The following is a 12,474-nucleotide window of genomic DNA, read 5'->3' on the forward strand; positions in this document are numbered from 1 at the left end:
CACGTAAACATTACTGAAACCCAGGGACCCCTGCTAAACATTATTGGAATCAGGGGACCCCCACCAAATCATCACTGGAAGCCAGGGACCTTGTCGTAACCAATTTCAATGATTTGAACCACAAAGCAATACATAAATGATAGAATATTTTATTTAATTCACAAATAAATATATAATAAATCACAATTTTAATTTTCATGGGGAGGTTAGAGCTTTTTAAACTTCAATAAAGGGAAAGCATTGTCTTTACTATATTCTGTTTTGAGCAGTTACACAGTCCTATGAATCAGTCTAAGAATAGCAAATTATTTTTTAGTCTCCAATATCAAATTCCTTCATATTTACAGAATGTTTTAACATTTTCAATTTTACATTTGCTTCTTTATTGAAATATGCTTTATTAATCTGTTAATATTACTTAATTGTCCAATCAGTTGCAAACACCCTAAGTAGGCTTCATGGACCCTCAAAGGTCCCGGGACCACAGGTTATGGACCACTGATATAATACATGCATGTTCTGAATAGCTCTCCTTGAGAGTTTTTTGTTTGTTTGTTGACCATGGCCCAGTGCTTCATTTGTACATGAATAAATGCTGGTGCCCAATGTTTAGCCCAGAAGCCTACTGCTGGTGCTTTGGAATATTGGGATGTCGGAAACTAAAGCTGTGTAGCTGTCATTCCACCTCACGCCCCTGTCATTCACCCCCAGACACTCCCTGTCTATCTCTCTCTTTAAATTTATTTTTCATCCTTGCTTGCTTTATTTGTCACTGATTTTCAGTCTTTTTCATCCTCCTTTTTTCTGCATTTTGTATGTATTCCTCTCTCTTGCTAAAACTCTGATGAGGAAAAATATGTGCTGGTCCCCAAAAATGAGCGCTGGTGGTCTCCATCTGCAAACACTGGCTCAAATTCAGCCCTGCCATTAGAGAAGCTCATTTTAATTAAGGGTGTTGAAACGGTTGTACTTTCTTTTTTTTGTTGGGAGTGGACCTGTGCACCGAAGAGCCAGAATCCCTGCGAGAACCTAAGTGCTGAGTAGAGGCTCACCTTCCTGATTTGCACGTAACCACTGCACTAAGGGAATCTCTCAGCAGTGTCCTTGTAACAACCTAGCTGCCTGAACGATGCCAGCGCCGCTCGACAGCTGCCAGCCCGATGACCCCAGGCATGACACTGGCTCCCCCTGCGTCCAAGAAGACTCACCAGCGGCATCAGTTCTCCATGGTATAGGGTGCAGTGAGGCCCATGAGGTGATTGGCCCGCACTCTTAACTAATGACCAGCTTTGCACACAAAACAGCAGCAACGCGTTTCATCTACTGTGGAAGCAATGATAACTGGAACCAAGTCCTTAATGATTTTTTAAAGCACTGATTTTGTATTTATTAATTCAAAATTGAAAACTCATGATCTACTGATTGGATTTGTGTTGTTCTGGTCTTATTTTATTCAGATAATTATTTCCTATTTTTCGAAATCGTGTGGAGTCTTTTTGTGCTGTTTCCATTGTGTTACGGTGTGGGTGTGTTGGACAAATGCTGTACACATTGCCTCTTAAGTTAAGCATGCCTACTGTGTGCCAAGCTACGAGAGGGTGAGCACAGTTTAAATTAATTTGTGTATCTAACACAAGAGTAGTGGTTCCTGCTTCTACACGGTACATACTCTGACAACCAGCAACCCCAGTTCTAACAGTGCAGATCTCACATTGCCGGGCGTTACTGGTGGTTGTTGTGGTGCGAAGAACAGGGGTTTATGCTGCTTATCATTGGTGGGCTGCATTGGTGGCAAGATATTAACTCCAACAGGCCTGTTCATGGTCACACAGATCCCAATACCTCAGGATTTCTCCCTTTCATGGAGAAAGAGCTCAACTGATGTTACCACAAGGGTCCAGGACCTGAGAGGCACCTCTTGAGGATCACAAAGTCAGTCAAGCAGAGCCCAGCAGGGCTCAGACATGCCCATTTGCAGGCATGGTTATAGATCCAGGCAGCAGGTCAACTGGGCAGATGCAGGGAGGCCTCTGGAGATTGTTAGCCTAGACCAGAAGGTCAGCCAGCTGACCCTCTGAGTCATTTCAGCCTGGGATGAAGGGTGCATGTCCAGTCTTTCTTCTCAGTAAGCAGGGCAGCAGAGTAGCAAGGCAGCATGGTAGCAGTCCTACTGGCAGCAAAGCAGCTCAGCAGTCCCTCTTCTGTAGCATTCAGAGGTTCAGAACTGTACTTAAGAGTTGCACCTGAGGGTCCAATATTTATACTTGATGCCAGCTTTGAAGTAGAAGAAGCTTCAATAAGTTTCCACCCCAGAGATGCTTGGAGTTTCCTGCCTCCATGCACTGGCCCCAGCATGTCTGGGGTCACAAAAGACTACTGTCAAACCCTTTTCAAGTGTGCTCAGGCAAAGTCATAGTGATGTGCACATGTGGTAGGTGACAGCTCTGCCCCTCATCAAGTCAGAGATGCCCCACCCTGCCAACACCTATTCTCCTTTGTCTCAGAGTCTAGGAGTAATATACAAAGACCAACTTCCAGCTACACCTAGTCTTGTGACCCAGGATACAGGCTGCAGGCACCAAATGGTTAGGACAAGAAAATACCTTCTTTCTTAAAGTAACATTTTTAGAGTTGTGACTTAAAATCAGACTTTATCATTAAAGAGGGTCTTGAATTATAATTCCTTTTACACCAAACTTGACAATTGAAAGTTATCACTAAATGTAACAAGGTAACACAATGGTATCGTATGGGAGAGTAGTGAAAAACAAGTTTAAGAGTTTTTCACTTCCAGAACATGTCAAACTTAAAAGTACATGTCCAACGTTTTAAATACACTGCATCCTACCATCTGGGCTGTGTAGGGCCTACTTAGGGGTGACAAATATATATACATTTAATCAGAAGGTTTAAGCCTAGAAAAAGATTTATTTTGCTTGGCGAAATGCCAGTTTAAAACTACATGCACAGCCTGCAAAGTCAGGCCCAAGACATGTTTAAAAAGCCTACTTAAGTGGGTTGCACAATATGTGCTGCTGATCCACTAATATTATTTAATTTACAAGCTCTGGGTACATGTAGTACCACTTCATTAGGAAGCTACAAGTAACTTAAATGTGCCAATTAGGTGTAAGCCAATTGTACCATGTTTAAAAGAGACAGGAGTAGCACTTTACACTGTTTACCAGTGAGAAAGTGTGCAGAGTCCTAAAGGCCAAAAAATGGCTTCAAAACACAGGAAAGTTTAGGCAAAATGTTTAGGGATCGACCTGAATAGAGGGCCAAGTCAAACACAAACATAGAATAAAGTTTAATAAAATATTAAAATTACAAAAATCCAATAAGAGGACCAGTACATTTTAACGTTTTAAGCCAAAATAGCACCAGCAAGCACTAAGCACAAATGATAGACTTACGCACACTTTGAGGCTAACCACAATGGATCATGAGGGTAAATATACCAAGCGAGACAGCCTGGTCAAGGATTTTTCTTTCAGTCATAGGGCCTAATTTGGATCCTGGCAGAGGGTAATACTCCATCACAAACATGAACGGTATCCCGTTCTCTGTATTACGATCCCACTGTAGCCTATGGGGATCGTAATACGGCAGATGGGATATCCATCACATTTGTGACTGAGTATCCCCTCCTAGCAGTTATTATTTTGCAAATTAGGCACAAGGAAAAAACCTTTCTCCATTGTGAGGCCTGAGGTAAATGAGTATCCTTTGTGGTCGCTCAAAACTGGTTATTGGGGAAACTTCGCTTGTACTCTGTTTTGAGGCAGCTGGATGGGGGAATACAGGTTTGCCTTCCTCAGTTCTCACTTTAAGTTTATGAGTGAAAGGGCAGGCCCTATACAAGTTAATGAAGTTCCTTGGTCTACCCTAACTATTCTTCCTGCAAAGAGAATAACACCAGATCACCACACCCAGGCGATTGTTTCTGCTGTGGGAGCAGTTTGTCACAACACATTAAGATCAAGCACTTGTAGAGTAGCTATCTTTAGTTTCATGCTAATTATCTCACTGGAGGTTTAGGGAGGTAAAAATTAACTTTCCTTAAAGTTAATTTTCCAAAATACCTATTAAGAATCTGTACCATTACTTCAATTTTATACAATGCTCTTTTAATGACTTTCATTGCCATTTACTGTCACAAGTTACATATTAATGTTTATGTTGCATTTTCTAGGATTCAACTACATCCTTGGCGGAGAAAATTGCTTTTGGGGGCTAGTCACTGAAGGACCATAGCAACTTTATTTCACACATGTTCAATTTTTAAATAGTAGGCATTCTACCTTGTGGACAACAAGATGGAGATAGGGTTGAATTTTTAATATATAAAAGTAGAGGTCTCTGCCTGTCAAATGGGTTATTTTGACAGGTTTGACGGCAGGTTTTAAGCTGCTGCAGTCAGCTGCACAGTTATGCCAGAGGTCATGTTTTCCAGGCCCACTTTGTAGATGGTAGAGGTCCTTGCTGAATTGAGGCAAGGATGAAGCTTGCCTAAGATGCAAGAGCAGGGTGTTCCAGGTCTTTGCTGTGAGGTAGAAGAAAGATCTTCCTGTAGCCACGGTTTTGTGGATGTGTTGATGGTGGCCAGGGCCAGCGGGGCAGAGCGGAAGTGTCTGGTGGGTGTGTGGAAAGAGAGGTCGTGTTTGAGGGTCAGGCGTTGTGGAGGGCTTTGTAGGCATGGATGAGGAGTTTGAAGGTGATCTTATTGTTAATTGGGAGCCAGTGTAATTCTTGCTGGTTGCTGGAGATGTGGCTGCGATGGAGGATGTCTAGAATGAGTCTGGAGGCGACATTCTGGATGTTCTAGAGTTTCCATTGGATTGTCAGGGTGGTGCCGGCATAGAGAGCAGTGCAGTTGTCAAGTCTGCTGCTGATGAGTGTGTGGGTGACCATTTTCCTGGATTGATGGGGCTCTATTTGAGGATCTTCTGGAGTAAGCGGAGTGTGTGAAGCAGGATGACGAGACAGCATTGGCCTGGCAGTTCATTGAGAATGACGAGTCCAAGATAATGCCAAGATTTATTGCGTAGTCCATGGTCTTGGAGGAGGTTTACGAGCACTGTGGGCCACCAGGAGTCATTCCAGGTGGAGGAGGTGGGGCCCATGAAGAGGACTTCAGTCTTGTCAGAGGTGAGCTTGAGCCAGTTGTCCTTCATCCAGCCGGCGACTGCTTTCATTCTGTTGTGGAAGTTGTTCTTGGTAGACTTGGGTTTGTTGGTGAGGGAGAGGATCAGCTGCATGTTTTCGGTGTAAGAGACAATGCTCAGCCCGTGTTCTCTGACGATGGTTGTGAGCGGGCCCATGTAAATTTTGAAGAGGGTGGGGCTCATGGAGGAGCCCTGCGGCACACCACAGCTGATTTTGGTGGATTCTGACAGAAATGGTGGGAGTCTGACTCTTTCAGTTCAGCCAGTGAGAAAGGAGTGGATCGATGGCTAGAGCTTTGTCGTGGATGTCGGCGTCATGGAGTCTTGCACAGAGTGTGTGGTGGGAGACGGTGTCGAAAGTGGCCGAGAGGTCCAGGAGAATGAGGGCAGCGGTTTCTTCTTGTTGGAGTAGGGTGCGGATGTCATCTGTAGCAGCTAGGAGAACAGTCTTGGTGCTATGGTTGCTTCTGAACCCTGATTGGGAAGGGTCCACGATGTGATTTGTCTCAATGAATTTAGAGAGTTGTGAGCTGATGGCTTTCTCAATGACTTTGCTGGAAAGGGGAGTGCTGAGATTGGCCTGTAGTTCTTGAGGTCCATTGGGTCCGTGGATGGTTTCTTCAACAGGGGATTTACTTCTGCATGTTTCCAGTCTTCAGGGAACAGTTGATGGTGCAGCAGAGTTCTGGTGCGATGGAGGCGCTGGCTTTGTTGAAGATGTGGTGAGGGCAGGGGTCCGTGGGGGCTCTGGAGTGGATGCTCTTCATGATCCTCAGAGTGTTGTCCGTGGTGAGCGTGGTCTATTTGTGCACAGTCTGCTGGGGTCTGAGGTGGTCGGATCTGGTGGTTGTGAGTGTAATGGCCTTCCAAGAGTCCATTGTCAAAGAAGCTACCATCAATCATCCCCTGTAACATTCACTCCCCCTCATGACCCAAAATAGGCCCTTCTGAATGTCCTTTGTTTAAACAGCTGGCATACACGAATTTGCTGCTTTTAAAACTAGCAGTCTATATTATAGCTAATCTAATCACCCAAGATGTATGAATAAACAGCACATTCCAATTTTAATGCCTATCTATCACTAAACAGAACTTCCGTGCCTGAGTCACAGCTCACAAAAAATTGTCATGGGCGCAAAAACTCCCTTACCAAAAACAATTGCAGAAAAAAGGATGATGTAGAAAACCTAGTTACAGGCTTCTATAGACAACTAAAAATCCTAGCTGGGCATGCATCCTGTGTGCATCCTTTAGCTGAAAACCTGTTCTACTATCTGACAACTATAAGGTGCGCATGACCCCATAAAGTAGGTGACAATATGTGGAGAGAAACAATGCTGCAACAGGCGACTTTGTGCTGGGAAATTATGGTCCATTATGAAAAACTAAATTACCCATGCAATCTTTCTTTAAAAAAATATCCTACAAGAAATGAATCACTACATATGTTGTGATACTTTACACAACCTCAAGTTTCGACCATTTAGAGTAATTGTCAATGACCACCACTACATGGACCTTCCTCCTTAAAGAAGCACAGAAGGGACTAATAATGTCAATTCCCAGTTTCTGCCAAAGCCTTTTAGGAACATCTTCAGGTACTGACTTTATCACATAGGACTTAACAAACTTGCCACTGCATTGTCCTACCCAGCAATCAACTTCCGCACTTAATGTATGCTCCCCAAAAAACTCACGAATGATTTATTTGGAGCCAGGCGTTCCTAGATGTCCCTCATGGCGCAAATTCTTAATTGTCCTCCTCGTACTGAAACTGGTGGGATTATTTTATCCCCTCTCATGAGTATACCGTCCTGTCATGAAAGTTCACCTTGAATTTTTATTAATAATTTCAATTCAACTACAATTTTCTTTTCTTCCGGGCCCTTTAGTTGTCCTCGCGCTGTTTCCCTGATATAGAGGCATTCATGGGCATGACTCCAAAAGCCCTCTTTAATATTCTGTTGAAAACTCAACTCATGCCACTACCGTTGAGATATTGCTTAACCGGTGTATGGGGGAGTTAATGATTCATTTTAACAAAGAGAGGGAGATCGAGCCAATTACGTACCTGGTAGTCCAGTAGACTAATGCATCCTCTCCGGAAACCTGTCTTTGACCTAAGGCCACTAGTGCACAAATATTTGCTATGAGTTATTTTGGTTGTAACATTTATACTGTGTGTTCTGAATAGTTCAGTGAAACTCGTATCATATTACTATTATATAGAAGGGAGGTAAATGAATAGTAACGTGGGGTTAAAGGTTGGGGCAGTCTAAATCAATGCTACAATTTTTTCTGGGGCAGACATATTTATTGATTTATTGATTTAGTGTATATATTGGACGTTTTAAATATGCATGTGGACTATGGACATTTTTTTACATGTTCTGTAGGTTATCTGCCTGCATAAAGTTTTATGCAGAGAAACAACCTGCACAATTATCAGACACAATGGAAGACTCGCCACCACCAAGACAATTGTCATATCTACCAACCTAGACGAGCAATGCTACTGGTGACTTTGATACTGCTCTTTTCTTCTGACGGCTCAGATTAGTTGCAGTACGGCCAGTGCTTAATTTGAGCCAATAGTTGCTGGTTGGGGCCACCAACACTCAGTTTTGGAGACTGGCACGTAATTTTCCTAATCAGACACTGACAATGAGCAAGAGAGGGAAAAACACACAGAGGAAGAGAAAGACGGAAAAACTGTCACCAAAGGAGAAAGCACGAACCTGCAAGAGTGCACTAAAGGCGCAGGAAGTGTCTGGCATTGGATGAACGAGCCATGAGGTGGATTCGGGACTACGCAGCCTTGGTATTCAGCATGCTGACATTTAATAGCTCCAGCCTAGTAACATATTATTGTACAACGCACTGAGCTGAGCTGAGCTGTGCACAGCCACTCTTTGGAGGCGGTATGCCCTTCCTAATCCCAAAATGGAGGATTTATGCCTCCCATTAAAAGTTAAAGTACTAAGAACTTGCTTGAAGTACATGTAAACATGAGGCAGAGTGTGAGAGGGTGCAAAATCCCTGCAACCAAATCTTGGAATGACATACACAAATATCAGTGGTGCAAACAAAGCGCTTGAGAGTGAAGTGCACAATGGAGGGCCAAGGAGAATGTGCAAGAGTTCGGCAGTGTAATAAACTGTAATATTAGTTAAAGGAGATCAAACCCTACTTAAACAACAACCACAATCCTTGTCAGGGTGAATCAAAAAAAGTAACTAAATTAGCTTGTGCTTAACCCTCGGGTAGCTTGGCGCGAAAGCAGTCAGGATTAACTTAGAGGCAATGTGTAAAGTTTTGATGGAGTATTTGAAGAATAACACACAAGATAAGTCCCAAACCAATTCAGAACAATAGAGCATTTTTTAATAAATAAAATGACACCAAGACAACAACAATCTAATAAATAGAACAGGAGATATGTTAAACATAGAGCCAAATAGCTGTACTGCAGTTATCTAGTCATACTAGACCAGGTCAAAATCGAATGTTAAGGCTGACTGCTAGGGACTGCGGTTTGGATACAGGGACCAGGTTAATCTTGGTGAGAAGTTTCCTTTCTTACTAAGAACCTTTTATGGAGAAAAAGGGGTTGTCCATGAGTCTTTGGCGGGAGAAACTGCAAGTTGGATCTGAAGAAGATGCTAAACAGTGAGGGTCCCGGTGTAGTTGTCGACGAAGGTGGGAAAGCACTGAGCAGCCGAAGTCCGAGGAAGGTCTCATCATTGATAGATTGCTGCGTGGTGTTGGTCTCGATGCAGCCATCTACGTTCAAAATTAGAAACTTTTCTAGAAGTCAGATCTCCTTCAGCTGGGCAATCCAGCAAGCTGAGCTTGACCAGTGATTTGACTTCAGAGACTATGGCCCTCATTACGAACATGGCGGTCCGTTCCGCTACGCCGGCGGTGGCGGTAGCCACCGCCAACAGAGGAGCGGTCCGGACCACCAAATAATGATCCAAACGAAACACACGCATCTCGCAAACCACCCACCGCCAGGAGGGGAGTCCCGCCGACGATGGCAGAGTCCGCCCACAGGCCGTCGGAAAGCCCCAACCCGCCCATCAAATTATGAACCACCATTCCGCCGCCAGTTCCGGGGCGGGAACCACCATCACACAAAGCCAAGCGGAAATTAACCAAATATAAGGAACCATGGACCGGAGTCCCACAGAATGCGCAGTGGCAGCAATGGATAGAGAGCTGAAGATCATGCCGGCCCTGCTCCTTGCCATATACCTACACGACTGAGACCGCTGACGAAGACGACGACGGTAAGTACTGCAACCTACGACACAAGGGAGGAAAGGGAACAGTTACATACCCACCCAGTCCACCCATCAGGCAACGCCCCCCCAACCCTTCCCAGCAGCACAAGTCATACACCCCACACCAAGAGGTACATACCCGAGGGGGGTGGGCTTCTCCTTTGAAGGGGGTGGGGGCTGTTTGGCTCGGGTGGAGCTGGATGGCCTAGGCTCTGACCGGGCCTTCTTCTTCTCTGGGGAAGGGGCACGGGAATGTGAAGGGTGGACCGGGGTGGGCTGTGATGTGGAAGGAGCGGAAGGGCAAGGAGCGGGGCACGTTTGGGGACAAGACGGGGTGGGCCAGTGGGTTGGAAGAGTTCAGCACGGGAGAGGAAACGTTTCTTGGGAGCAATTGGGGTGGGCATGGATGAGAGGGTGGGAATGGAGGCAGAGGGAGTGGATGTATGGGGTGTAGGGGTGCGTGTAGTGGGTGCAGGTGACTGCACAGTATGCTGTCTTGTGGTGCATGTCTGATGGGTGGGTGTCTTGGTGCATTTGTATGTCTTGGGAGGTGGGGGGTGGACACAGTGGGAGAAGACAGACAGCTAGTGTGGATGTATGTTGGGTGGGTGTCTGCAAGTCTGGTGATTGTGCTGCATGTGTCAACTACAGTAGAGGTGGTGAGTGCAGGTGTGGTGTATGGGGTGCATGTATGGCTGTTTGCTATTGTGGTGAGTGCAGGAAGAGGAACAGTAACAGTGAGTGAAGGTGCAGTGCATGAGGGCATGGATGTAGAGGGGACAGACAGGGAGGCGGAAGAGGTGGGCACAGTGGGGGAAGTGGACGTTGTTGTGTGTGCAGGTGTCTGTTGGCTGTGTGAATGCTTGTGGTGGGAGATGTGGTGCTTGTGTTTTGAAGTGTGCTTCTTGTGTGTTGATGTGCCTGTCAGCGAGTCTGATTGTGTGCTTGGACGGTGAAGGAAGTGGGGTGCTGGAGGGGGTAGAGGAGGTTGGAGGGGGGACGGAATGGCCAGGGAAACTGGCGGCAGTCTGAGAGGAGGCCAGAGCCTGAAACGTTCTCTGTAGGGCAGACACGGCACCGTGAATGCCATCCAGATCGCATTGGTCTGCTGCACCTCTCATGCTAGCCCCTGTATGGCATTGACGATGGTTGTCTGCCCTACAGATGGTTCTCAGGCGGTCAATAGCCTCCTCTGTGAGGGCAGCAGGGCTGACTGGGGTAGGGGAGGAGGTGCCTGGGGCGGAGACGCCCACCTTTCTGGGTGGGAGGGCACGGGCAACTCGGTGGGGAGCAGAAGGGAGGGCGGTGATGGTGTGAGGGGTGGCGGAAGATCTCACAGTAGTGGTGTGTGCACTAGGGTCTGCCACTACCGGGGGACACTCATCGGAGGAGGTCTCAGAGTCACTACCTCCTGTGGTAGTAGCTTCCCCCGTGGAAGTCCCCTCGCCCTCCCACCCACTGGTCCCCTGGGCGTCCGTTGTCTCTGCCTCAGAGGATCCGTGGGCCGCTGCCTCCCCCCTTGCCGGTGCCTCAGCTCCCTCACCTGATGTTGATGCTGTACCAAACCAACACAAGAGAACAGGGATGGGAGACAAAACAGGAGAGACACTTGTAAATAGCTGAATGCAGATACAATATGGCCAGACATACACCCACCCAGCAAACACACCCAACAGGCAACACCGTACACTATGCCCATGGCCATGCCCCTGACTACTGACCAGAATACTGCTCTACACCCATCCCCTGAAATATTTTTGGAACTGAGGTAGGGGAAACCTGACAGGGACACCCCTACACCCTTTGGGGAACATACAGTACATGGACACCAGTCAAATTCCCTGTTCTAAGCAGCATGAGCCCTATTGCACATCCAGTCATCCTTCCAGACTGCAGTATGGTCAATGAGTACTCACCCCCTTGTGACTACTGTGCAGCCTTCAAGCGCCCATCCAGATCTGGGTACGCCACCGCCAGGATCCGTCTCATGAGGGGTCAGTGCCCAATGGGCACCCCTTCTACGTTGGGAGGACTTCCCCAGCTGGGCCTCACTGATCTTTCGCGCCCAGTGCCGCAGGTCCTCCCACCTCTTTCCACAGTGGGTGCTGCGCCGGTTGTCGACCCCCAGGGTCCACACCTCCTTGGCGACGGCATGCCAATGTGCCCTCTTCTGGTGGGTGCTGACCTAGAAGGGCGACACAGAAATGGAACACAGAGGTCAGGCACTTGCACAATAGGAACAGCTGGCAAATTGTCCAACGTGGGACGGACATTACTCTCAGACATACAGGCCATACGGACGCAGCATTCCATGCACCATGGTCCATGCAGGCTCAGAGGAGCACACATATGTCCAATCCACACCATCAATTAAACACACAGTGCCCTCCAAACCCAGACTCACCCGTACCTCTGGCTGTCCGTAGAATTTGCCGTACAGGGGTAGGACCCCGTCCACTAGCTTCCCCAGTTCTTCCTGGCTGAAGGCCAGGGCCCTTTCACCTGCACCACATGGCACATCTATAGCCAGAGGCAGGCCACAGCAGTACACAGAGTGGAGTGCCTGTCCGCACGAGATCAGGGAGTCAAGTGGTCAAACGACGACGAACGCGCGTACGTTCCACAGCGGTATGCACCGTCACCGCCGGCGGCGATCATGATACGCCAGGATTCCCCATTGGCATCCATATTAGCCAATGAGGATGCGAACAGCGGTCAATACCGCCTTACGCTGTGACGTCAACCGTTAGTGTTATGAGGTCACTTCCACAACGAAGGGGCAGATCTACAGTGGGCAGACATTTTGCCATCACCTACGCATCTTGAATTTCCTACTACTCACAGTGCAGGGCCTACTAGCCACATGAAGCACCTAGGCCTCTATCCAGTCCGTATAGTAGCACACATGAATTACTCTGTTCCCTCCTAGTGATGTACATGTATATCTGTCAGGTAGCAGTTATTGTAGAGACACTACAATGAACAGTGCAGTGCACAAATGTTGAGAAGTGTGCCTATGT

Source organism: Pleurodeles waltl, chromosome 2_2 (genome assembly GCF_031143425.1).
Source record: "Pleurodeles waltl isolate 20211129_DDA chromosome 2_2, aPleWal1.hap1.20221129, whole genome shotgun sequence".
Classification (NCBI taxonomy): Eukaryota; Metazoa; Chordata; class Amphibia; order Caudata; family Salamandridae; genus Pleurodeles; species Pleurodeles waltl.